Below are 12177 nucleotides of genomic sequence, written 5' to 3' on the forward strand. Positions count from 1 at the left end.
TTAAGTGCCCATCCGTGAGCAGTCCAAGCCGACCACGACTTGAGCAAAAGCGCGCGGCAATGGTCTCCTTCGGTTGGGGCGAATTGCATCGTGCCGTACTTTTGTCGAATTGTGGGTTTGTCGGAATGGAGAGACGCCTCCGTCTTTTGACGAGACCGCTATGCTGTGGCCCTTTCAACTTCGTCATACCGGCTTGAATTATATTTGCATCTCGACTCCCCTTCCGCTGCATTGTGAACAGAGGCGGAAGAAACGGGGCGCTTGTTATACGCACCGATGACATCCCTCGCAAATGCTGGGACGGCAGGATCGAACTCGAGTGTACCTGGAGACCTGTGACCACTTCGCACCACATGACTGGCCGTGCTTCGCGTTGCCAAGTTCTCTGGTCTTGTAACCTTGGGAAGGCCACAGCTAAAGAAAAGAAATGTAGGGACATGCCATCAGGGCATTCCAGAAAGGCCGGGTAGCCCGGCAGGTAGTTCAAATTCTGAAAGGCGCCAAACAGGGCAACACCTCCATGCACTCGATCCTTTGGTTCCCTGCACACGTCGGGGCGATTGAGGGGGTTCCTCTGAACCTCAACGAGTCTGCCCACGAGGCTGCGCGTGGCTTTACCGACCGCGCTGCCCTCGGATCGGGCGACTCTCTCCCCGGACACAGAGACGCTCCTCTCACACACAACGAAATCACGAAATTCTTTTACTTAGAGAGAAGGGTTTTCCCCCCGCCTCACTCCAAGCTAAGCAGGCCGCAGGCGGTCAGGGTCAGACTCTTCCAAACAGACTCCTACCCAAATCCGGCGTCCCTTAACTGCATATATCAAGAGATTTATCCGAATTGTTCTTGCGTGGCCTGTGGCGAGGTTGCTACTTTGCCTCGTATGCTCTGGGAGTGCGGGTCGCTGGGCCCGAAGTTCACCAAGGAAGAGTGGGACGCGCTCCTGCGAAGTCCTGTCTTTGAGGATCAAATCCTGGCCGTCCAGCGCGCCCGCGATCGGGCCGGCAGACTAGATCTGTCAGTCCCGTCGTGGGATTAGCCGGGTGCGCGTTTTATCGCGCTTCGCTGGACCAAATAAAAGTTTATTCACTCACTCACTCACATGCCGACAGTCTTCTAGGGTGTTTCTGGTGTGCTCCCGAATTCCTGTAGATACGTAAAATAAACCAGTTGCTTCTCGTCCATCATCAGTCGCCTACTCCTCAACTAAGCATTGCTTCTATTAAATGTGTGAGCAGGTGACATTGACACAGAAAGGCAATAGCATACGGACACTGATACAACTTACAGAGCGTAAACTTTTATTTTCAAATCAACAAGATTTGAGTCCGGCGTCTGTTTAGTGGGCCTGGGCACTCGCCGCGGGCGCGGTTCCGAGACCTTGTCTCGAAGCGGCTTCCTCGGCTCGCTGGACGGCCCAGAGTTGTGCTGTCAGGTTCGAGCTGAGCAGTGCGGTCTTCTAGCGCGACCGGAGGCTGGCGGTAGAAGAGACGGAGGGGTCGGCACTTATCGACTTGTTACACTTACAACTTACAACTTACAACAACGAATTATTTCCGGAAAACAACGGCACTTACACATTCCGAACTTGACGTTGCAAAAAGGCATCAAGCCTTTATGGCGTGTTGAGTTACACAAACTATTTCGATTCGTGGCAGATCAAAATGAATGGGATGTGACCATTTGTGACCAGTGTATGAATATGCTTCTGGTATTGTTTTCTAACCACTATGCGTCTCATTTGTAGCATTTTGCTGGCGCTATGATGGATGTGCATTTCCCGAACATATGCTTGCGCTGTCACTCCGTAGCACCGTGAAACATGGGCCTCTATTCACAAGCATTTGTTGTGCGTGAATTGTTTCTAGGAGAAAATTCCAGCCAATCGTTATCCTGAACATATCATAAGCGAACGCAGCCGGCAAAGATCACTTACGGACGAGAAGCATTGTGAATTTGGTTTCTGGTTCTGTATTTAATCACGCTAACTTTGCCCTGATCAAAGGACAACCTGTTCGGTGTGTGCTCAGCATAATAGATTTCTAATGTACACTGAGAATGCTTTCTTCCACATATTTCATTGTACACAATGAGCCAACGAGAACACGTTGTCGCCCAAATTGCGATAGTGATTTACATGCGTAATTGTCGGAGAGCCGTCATATAAAGGGACAACGCAGAGAAATTTAAATTTAGCAGTATCAGTGAATTTCGCTTCCATTGCTGGCAAAGCGGCCACTCTTGCAGTAGCAGGAGGCCTGCATAACCAGGAAGGGCGCATAGCTGAATGATATGAGTAGCAGCACTGCGTTGAAGTTGCATCACCAGCTCACCGCGTTGTTACATATTTTGACAGCGTCCACTTCAGTCTAATTAATTCTATATTAGTTTAAAACAACTGCATCGCATTAACGAGGAACGATAGTTAAGTGTAGTGAGTTTCGAGAACTTCTCTTCCGCTGACTATTACCGAATGAAAAATATACAGCAGACTCCGCTTACGCAGAAACTCAAAGGAACAGAAAGAGATTTTTTTTTTTTAGATTAATAAGAGACACTCAGTCTAGTGCACCGCTTGCTGCATTCACCAGTGTGACTGGATGAACGCAGCAAGAAAAATGTGTGCCGCTTACGTGAAGTACGTGTTCTTTAAGAGAAGCAAACAAAAATAACCAATAATTATTTTATTTGAAAGGCATCCGGGTGTTCTGATATTACACTGGCACAAAAAAAGTGAATTTACATGCACTTGGTTTCCAATACTTTAGCTTCTTTTGCACAAGGCTGTGTTGATGCGCGAAAGGATCTCAACCTCTTCAGAATAGTCCAAAGTTAAAAAATGGCGCTGCAGACATTCAACTGCATCTCTTGCAGTCACGTCCGCAGCAGTAACGCGCACTCTAACACTAATATGTATGGGTTCATCAAATACATTATAGTCTTCGTCATGAACTTTACCGATAATATGTTCAACTGTCTGCGTAGTACATTCAGGTAAAGGGGGGGGGGGGCATGATCTGAAGTCTCCTATTCCTAGCAGCGTGAACTAAGCAATAGCGACTACCTTACTTGGGTAACAAGACCTCCTGACGGGAACACCGCTGAAACCTATTTTTATGCGAAAGTGTCAAGTGGCCCACTGAGTGAAAAAGCCGGCGTCTGTCACTTGTACCGGCGAAAGCGCACCTAAACTCGCATTGCCATTGGCTGCGCAACCATGCCACAAGCGCGCCTTGATGGAGTTTCCATTGGCGGCAACGCCACGTCACTAGCTTCGCCTCGACGGAGGAAAGCAGGCGAAAGGGACAACCTACTTCACCGATAGCGCGCCAAGTGTTGTTTCTGGGGAGAGGGTATCACCACGACGCCACGTTACCCTCACTCTCACTCTCGGCAGGAGCGCTCTTCGACGGAGCAGAGCCATCGCCTTGGCAAAGCAGGCGAAAGGAAACATCTGCTCCGGCGACAGCGCACCAGATGTCCAGTGAGCATCGCCGCGTCGGTGGCATACAGCGTTGGCACCGCAGGCTGCTGCTGCTGCTTGCTGGCTAGGACCGCACGTACCGCTATGGTACATTACTCGAAGCGCAAAACCCAAAGGACCGCTCAGCGCCGTTCAATTGGGCGTTAATGCTTTCGCATTCAGAACTCGTAAGTGCTCGGGTGTCTTCGGATTTTTTTTTTTATGGGATCACCATTTCACATGTTTGTCGAATTTTTCCTGCTCGACACGCCGATAATGTGTGCAGTAGTTTCGAGTAATGTTTCGCTTAATCGAGAGTTCACAAGATATGTGCTTGGTTTAGGTTTCTTAACACTGTCGATATACCGGCGACCGAGATAAGTCGCTACCATTGCTCCGTTTATGGTTACCCGGAGTGCACTCCACTTTAGCTTTGGTGACGTGACAGTGACACAAAAGAGATAAATAACATTAAATGACATAAATAACATTAAAAATTTACCAGCCTGAAATGATTTAGAATTGCTCTTTCATGTTCTATTTCCACCTCTCAGTTGCTCACTCAATGGTACTTTCTGGGGTATAAGCTGTAATACACACGTCTTCTCACAGCATAACAGACCGGCGTCTTTTTCACCTTTCTACACTACAATTTCCCTCCTCATCCTGCTCCTGCTCCTCCTGCCCTCGCAGCCCTCTTTTCGTATGCGTCTGTGCATCTGCAAAGCAACGTAGCTAAGTGGTGTGCGGCAGCACGTTTTCTCGCACTAACTTGTAAAGTCGCATTTGGCAGTCAAAAGGGACTCCACTAGTGCGACGTGACCGGGCTCTCAACCTCAGCATCCCTTCGCGAAAACTCCAGCTAACCTGGACAGAGTGTTACGCTGTTCCCTAGTTGTTATACAAAGCCCGGCGCGTTTCGTTTAATCTTGTCCCCGTACGTGACTCTGCTCCTATTGCTTATCGTAAGGCAGCGCCGGCTATAGTGTGAACCCAATTCCTAATCAGTGATCACTCTCTTTCTATGTTATTATTATTGGTTCTTTTTTGGTGGTCTGCCACGAAATTTCAGGTGACAGGAAGGCCCGCCGGCCTGTACGAAGCTTGTCTTCCTCTTGGAATGAGCTAGAGAAGGACAGCGAGAAAAAAAAAAAAATTATGCGGATCCTACGGCCTGTGGGAATCGACATAGGCAAAGCTATGATTGACCAAGCTTTGCTTTGATTGGCGATAATTAACGGTGATGTTGACGGCGAATGTTTAATTTCTTCAGCGTTTGGTGCCTTACGAAAGTGGTAAGTTGATGGTAAATGTTACCGTGCGTGTACCACTGCCTTTTGTCTGCGTAGTTCGTAGAAAACACAGTGAGACGTGTTCGCTCGAGGCGTTGTTGTGCGCCGTTGTTCATAACCCCGAGAAAGTTAGTATTGTCCTTCCCTCACACGGGACGTCGAATCTTGGCAGAAGTGCTAAACTTTAATTGAATTTTGGGACTGTGAGGGCCAAAACCACAATCGGATTACGAGGCACGCCGTAGTGGCGGACTACGGAATAATTTTGACCTCGTGGTGTTCTTTAATGAGCATCCAAAACTAAGTGCGCGAGCGTTTTCGCAATTTGCCTCCGTCGAAATGTGGCTGCCACGTTCAAGATCGAACTCGTGACCTCGAGCAATGTCATAGTCGCATAGCTACCACAGTGGGCACGCAAGTGTTGAAATGACGCGCGACGCCTAGACGCTACGGTGCTACTTGCAGCCTGGACGCTTACCTTTGTTTATGCGGCTTAGAGACTGTACGTCGTGTGTCAGTTGTCCACTTGACAAATTTCTATGGGGTTTATTTTTCAGAAATAGCAGAAACGTACCATACCGTACCTTAAACTTAGGCTTATCTAGTTTGTTCGCAACCGCTTTCGTATTAGCAGCATTTCCTCGCCTTCTCGCGTCATGCTTCCCTCTCCCGCCTTCGCACCCCCCCCCCCCCCCCAACAAATGCGAATTGCCAGCGAAGAGTAATCACTCGTTTCGTCATTACGCCGGTTCTACCCATTCTCTGCCTGCTCTCCCCTACCTCCTCTCTACCATAATATCCACATCCCCTCCAGACGGTTGAACGTTGTATAAAGGCAAGCGCGGCTTTTTCTGCAATGTATTTGCGGAAGGTCACTGATAATTACAGCTGTGAAGAGGGTATTGTGGCGACGCCCAGGGAGCTCCGGAGGGCATCGTGCACAAGCGACGCGGTGAAAATTCCCAGAGACGCTTCTTGCGTCGCCTGGATTGCGTATGGTTCTTTGAGTGTGTTTTTTAGTGCACGAACCCACAAGCAACGTATTCAATTGAGAGCTATTGTAAGTGAGCGCGGCATATGGCAACTTGAAGTTAGTAGGTTTTTGTTCAAGGGCCTGAAACAATTTCACATTCATGATCCTTTTCTCGTAGTAAATTCTGATGACATCAACAAATTCTTCCAGCAAAACCAGAACATAGGTCACGCATTCTCTGTTGATATTGAAGACCTGTTCTATTCTGTGCCTCTCGACGTGTTGTTTACTGCTGTTCGTATGTGTGTTGAAGTCAACGGGGATGTTTCTTTACAAAATACTATTGGTATGTGTGTATGTGTGTGTAGTAGTTTTATCTCGTTCGACAAGCGGTTGTTTTGCAAAAGAAGGGCATATCCATACGATCGTGTGTAGCAGCTTTACTGTGTGACATATTTCTGTTGGAGATAGAAAGAACTCTTTACAGCAGCTCTCACGGCTCGCATGACTTTAAAGTTTTTAGTATAAATTTAAGGTTTAAAGTTTACGATTTTCTAGTTGTGATGGACCAAGGAAGTACTTTTAAGTTTTTTCATGTTAAAAAGATTTTTGGTGACTTCAAATTAACTTCACGGGGAAGGCCTGTGATTCACTGTTGAACACAATACTCCCCAGTTCCTCCCGATTTAAGCTTCACGTTCTCAAAAGGATCATGTTTGCTGATCCTATTCACCACGAGCAAACAGTGAACTTCTACCTTAAGACTTCGCGCATTCTAAGCTTATCAAAAAAGCTATAGCTACACTCTGCCTGGGGTCAGCACTCGAGTTTCTGTGAACGCAGGAGGCAGAACGGTTTCCACAAGCAGTTCATTAGGGCTTTCAAAAGCCGGCTACACTCATTCGGTCCTGACATCAGTGGCCGAATCCCTGTAACAGAAGCTAAAAGCGAGCAATCTAGCGAATGAGGCAAGAGCCGCTGAGCGGAGTGACCTAAGGTCACAAGTTGTGCTGTATGTGCATAAGATGAGCCACAATCTAAAAAAAAAAAAGTGGCTACTAGATACGGAGTGCCTGTCGCGTTCTCCGCTCCATACAGGCCGGCCCAATTGCGCCCCCACATAATAGGCAGTTCGAAAATAGCCTGGCAAGTAAAACTTGTCAAACCTTACGTGCGCTGCGACACCGTGGTGGTTTATGAAATCCCCCTGTCCTGTGGAAAGTCCTACAGAGGACAAACAGGCCGTTGCGTCAACGACCGAATGAGGGAGCATGCTAATAACATGAAGAAGGACTTCGCTGCGCATCTGTCAGCGCGCTGTAAAGCCTGCCATTGTAAGCCGGTATTTCATGATGTGAACGTCCTGGCCAGAAGTAAAGAAAAAACGGCACGTGAGCTATTAGAGGCATTTTACATCGAAGAAAGAAGTACTGCCTGTGTAAGCCAGACATCCGTTGTTTTGTACAACGTGGAACTTTTTTTCTTTAGATCTGCCAAGTGATCTTGCAAGCCCTGATAATCGCCCTCGGTATAGCGGTAGGTGCGCCTGCGTGTTGGGAGCAGTATATATACTCTTCTCGCTGTCTTTCAAAGAAAGTTGTTAGTAGCGTTTGTGATGTGTTCTGTGTCTCTTCTTTGTACTTGTACCTTCGCGCTACATTATGTCGATAAGCAAACATATCCCAACAACAAGACCTTATACAGAAATTTCCTCTCTGCCATGCTCCTGCCATGTATATGCGCGCTCTGAAACACCTTTCGACTTTGCGTGCAAGACACCACCAGCAGCCGCAGTGGAAAATTCGAAGGGAGAGGCAACGAAAGTCTCGCTTTAAAACAAACAAACAAACCAACAAACAAACAGACAAACAAACAAACAAACAAACAAACAAACAAACAAACAAACAAACACACTGCATTGTTAGTAGAGAATCGGAGTCCTTTCAGCATGCCCATGCTTCTTGCAGTAAAAGTGCAATAGAGGAAAGAAAGAACAGCATTCTCCGACGTTATCTATTATTTGTCCGTGCTAGCTATTCGCTGGCTCCATATATAGGCCTACTGAGCAGGATGTTCATACGCTGTCTTCCTCGTTTATCTGACCTTGAAGAATGGTGTCTGACAAAGACGTCAGCGCAATTCTCTGGGCGCTCAAGAGCTGCAGTGACTGCGGCCTTACACCCTTATGACCAAAAACAACTGAGTGAGAAAAATATACTAATCTGACAACGTGATATGTTGTAGAAATAACTTACAAGGCGTGATCAGCAGAAAGCTTCACCTTTAGCTGACAGGACGCATCAGAATGTGGTGTGTGTGTGTGTGTGTGTGTGTGTGTGTGTGCGTGTGTGTGTGTGTGTGTGTGTGTGTGTGTGTGTGTGTGTGTGTGTGTGTGTGTGTGTGTGTGTGTGTGTGTGTGTGTGTGTGTGTGTGTGTGTGTGTGTGTGTGTGTGTGTGTGTGTGTGTGTGTGTGTGTGTGTGTGTGTGTGTGTGTGTGTGTGTGTGTGTGTGTGTGTGTGTGTGTGTGTGTGTGTGTGTGTGTGTGTGTGTGTGTGTGTGTGTGTGTGTGTGTGTGTGTGTGTGTGTGTGTGTGTGTGGTTCCCGCGGGCTGAGTATCGCGAAATTTCGCGTAACTATCAGCGAAAGTATCGTCGAAAGTGACGCACGGAAGAGAAGCATTCAGAAAAAAAATTCAGACAAGTCCACGCAGAAACAGAAATATAGGAATCTTAGGGGCCGCCACGCCACTCTACAAACCGGTGAATGTTCAAAATCCCGACAGCGATTAACGGAAAATAAATTTAAGGGAAGTGGGGTGGTGGATACAAGGAAGGAGAGTGGGGGAAGGCTGTACGCATATAAAAGGCGTGAAGAAAGAAGTTCACAGAGAATTATGGACATAAGGAGAGCGTCTCGTCACTGCGTGATCGCTGAACCCCAGACGGCCGTAGCCAGTCGGCTCACCTGCACCATCGTAACACGCGCTGCTAACTAAACATTGCGGCAATGCTCAGAAGAGACGGGTTCATGAGGCACGACACTTTCAAATCTCTCGGAGCTACTGGCCCTTATCTCACGGATGCCGCAATTTTAACAAAGGCTTCTAAATAGGAAGCAGCCCTGCTTCAGACTGTCTGCCTCAATTCGCAAGTGCGATCAAATAACAATATGCGTTGCGTGATGACAACAATACCATGATCGCAAGTTGCTTGCAAACTCCTCTTGAAACAAGTTGGACAGGAAGTCCCCGATAGCGAATGAAACGGGCATTATATGATACTATCGAAGCTTTAGCGCAAAGCGTCGTTTCTGTATCTTTAAATCTAGAATAATTGCGCATGCCCACGTGTCGAAAGCGCGATTGAGTGATAGGTGCCTTGCAAAATAGTGCCCGCCCTCTGGCGTACGTAGCCGTACGTACCACTCGCCAGAATATCTGGCTGGAAAACCACGGTTGTCTCAACTGTTACCTGGACTGCAACAAGTCTGGCCTGCAAACGAGACACGATAGTGAGCTGTTTTGTTTTTATTTGGCCCCATTTTTAGCGCTGTTCTTTTTTCCAAGTCATGTACCAGCTAGGCCATCGACATAAATTACATAAATGCATCAATTCGTAAGACAAATTTTAGATTTTTTTTAACCTTATCATTTTTGAAAATAGTATTAGGATGATAGCATAATTTGTTGCGAAGTGACTGCACGCTTTAGCAATGAAACACTTTTAGGAGAAGTTGAGCAAAACGCTGTTTCGGCAATGCAAAAACGTGCATCTCGTTATCGAAATATTCTTCTTCCGGCGAGTGCTAGGAGTTCGCCTTTGCGTGGTGTACAACCTCCATATATGCACAGGGTGTCCACATAACTTAAACCAAATATTAAACATATGCAAAATACCATGTAGCTGGACAGAACCATGGTGATGTTGTTTGCCGTCGCTTGGAGATACATTATTTTTTTGTCATTCCGCCTAATCAAATAATTAGCTCAAAGAGTATAGAAATTCACGGCGTGTCACGGACACCCTTTAACGTGCACTCAATGAACGATACACGAGCCCTTTCGTATTCGTCCCCTAAGGCAGTTGCTTAAGGAATGCTCGAGCTCGAGCATTCCTTAGACAACTGCCGTTTCACCTCGAGCTCATGCGAAGCAACCCCACAGTCACCGAGCTACCGAGGCACGTGTCATGTATATATGAAATGCATCTCTAGTTGCTTTAATTTCTTTATCTGTCGGGGTTCACTCAATCTGGTGTGCGTGCAGCCTTATCATGTCTACGCCTTGGTGGTAGGTGTGTCGTGTTTGTACTCTACGGTACCTTTTTTTTTTTTTTATGAAAAAGCGTCAAAGGCCTGTTGAGCGAGGAACTCGGGGGCATCGGTCTACCAGCGAAATGGCACCTAATTTCCCATTGACTGCGACGCCAGGTCACGAGCGCGCCTCGTGCTTTCGTGACGCTGGCTCGCGTTTGCTGGCTCGGGCCTCACCAGAGCAGAGCAGGCTAAATGGAGCACCTGCTGCCGCGGTATTGCGTGAGGGGAGAGGGCATCGCCACGACGCCACGTCACCTTCGCTCGTGCTCTCAGAAGCCTCTTTTATCCGTAGGTCCCTTGTCAGCGCAAGCTGCTTCGAACTGCGCCTCGGCAATGCCAAAACAAAACGCGTCAAGCGTCTCAACACATCCGATCATCATCATCATCATCATCAACAACAACAACAACAACGTCGTCGTCATCATCATCATGAACAACAACAACAGCATCATCAGCATGGTTACGCCCACTGCAGGGCAAAGGCCTCTCCCATACTTCTCCAACTACCCCGGTCATGTGCTAATTGTGGCCATGTTGTCCCTGCAAACTTCTTAATCTCATCCGCCCACCTAACTTTCTGCCGCCCCCTGCTACGCTTCCCTTCCCTTGGAATCCAGTCCGTAACCCTTAATGACCATCGGTTATGTTCCCTTCTCATTACATGTCCTGCCCATTCCCATTTCTCCGCTCAGTGGCGCTCAGTGGTGTTCAACTGGACATTAATGTTTTCGCATTCACAATTCATAATTGCTGACGTGTCCTCGGATTGTCTTTCTCTTTGTTTTATATTCATGAGGCATGCGGAAGAAAGCGTTGATTTTTTATCCTAGTCTGAAGATGGAAGGCTATCTGGAGGACACTCCTGTCTGCGCTTCTTTCACCCTCCCAGCCCCTCACGAGGTAGCTTAGTGCATGAATGACGTTGCACTGCTGTCGCCGGGTCAAACCCAGCTACGGCGGCCGCATTTCGATAGGTCCGAAAAGAAAAGATGCCGCTGTACTTAGATTTAGGTGCGCGTTAAAGAACTTCCGTAAGTCAGAATAATATGGAGTCCCCCCACTGCGACGTGTCTCATAATCACATCGTGGGTTTGACACGTAAAGCGACACTGTAATTCATTTTCAACTCTCCCAACTCCCTTCACAATTGTAGGGCTGCATACTGGACAAGGTATAGTGTACCGCCTTGCATTTTTTGCCTTCACTCTCTCTCACAATAACAACAACGACAACATAATGGTGGCCAGAACAATGGAAATTAATTAGCAACGGTGACACCTGAAATCATCGTCTCGAATCGTTCTTTACAAAAGCATACAGCTACGCCAATGAATCGAAAAAGACTTTAAAAAATGAAAAGAGGATAGAAAACTGGGTCATTGTAGGGGGCAGCCCGACTGGAACGGCGGGCTTATAGTAGCTTCTCAGGAAAGGAGACGCGAAATAGAGCGCCACAGGCCGCAAGAAGGTTTTTTTTTTTCTGATTACAGGCCTATTTACCCGTTTTGTACACGCATTCTTGAATAAGAACTTCCACGCGAAATTCATACTTACCCTTGAAAAAAGCTACCAGTGCAGCGTGGGAGCCTGTAGAAAACATCTTGGTGCGTCTGTTAAATGGAAAAGCAGTCACGAGTATGCGCGCTGCGTGGATGCCAAAATTTATCGTAATAAGTCTCAAGTAGCCAATGATCACATCAGAATGCAGGCTAATAAGTCTGAGAAATTTACTGAGCCCACGGACATCAAGAGCCACGCTAAAGTATGCTTTGATAGCACTGCAACTATTCGAGGACAGCGGTTATTGTTGGGCGCTACTAACGAACGTAATGCTTTCTTTATTAGTGTTCTATATTTGTGCCATCGCTTTGTATGTTACGCCACATTGTTTATTTAGTATTGTTACTTTGAGAGTTTCATCGTGCTGTCGTTGTGTTGTTTTGATTGTTGTGTTGTTACGTGTACATTACGCGTTCTTCTACTCATTCCTTACACAGAAGTGCACAACACTATATTGTAACTGTGACAACAGTTCGAGAGAAAAACGGCGAAAAATCTAACAAAGAATGTAAAAAGCAGACAGGGTGATGGCGACGCTCGCCCTCACCAAATCGATATTGTCGTTTACTTTATCC

This window comes from Dermacentor andersoni, chromosome 4, assembly GCF_023375885.2.
Source record: "Dermacentor andersoni chromosome 4, qqDerAnde1_hic_scaffold, whole genome shotgun sequence".
NCBI lineage: Eukaryota > Metazoa > Arthropoda > Arachnida > Ixodida > Ixodidae > Dermacentor > Dermacentor andersoni.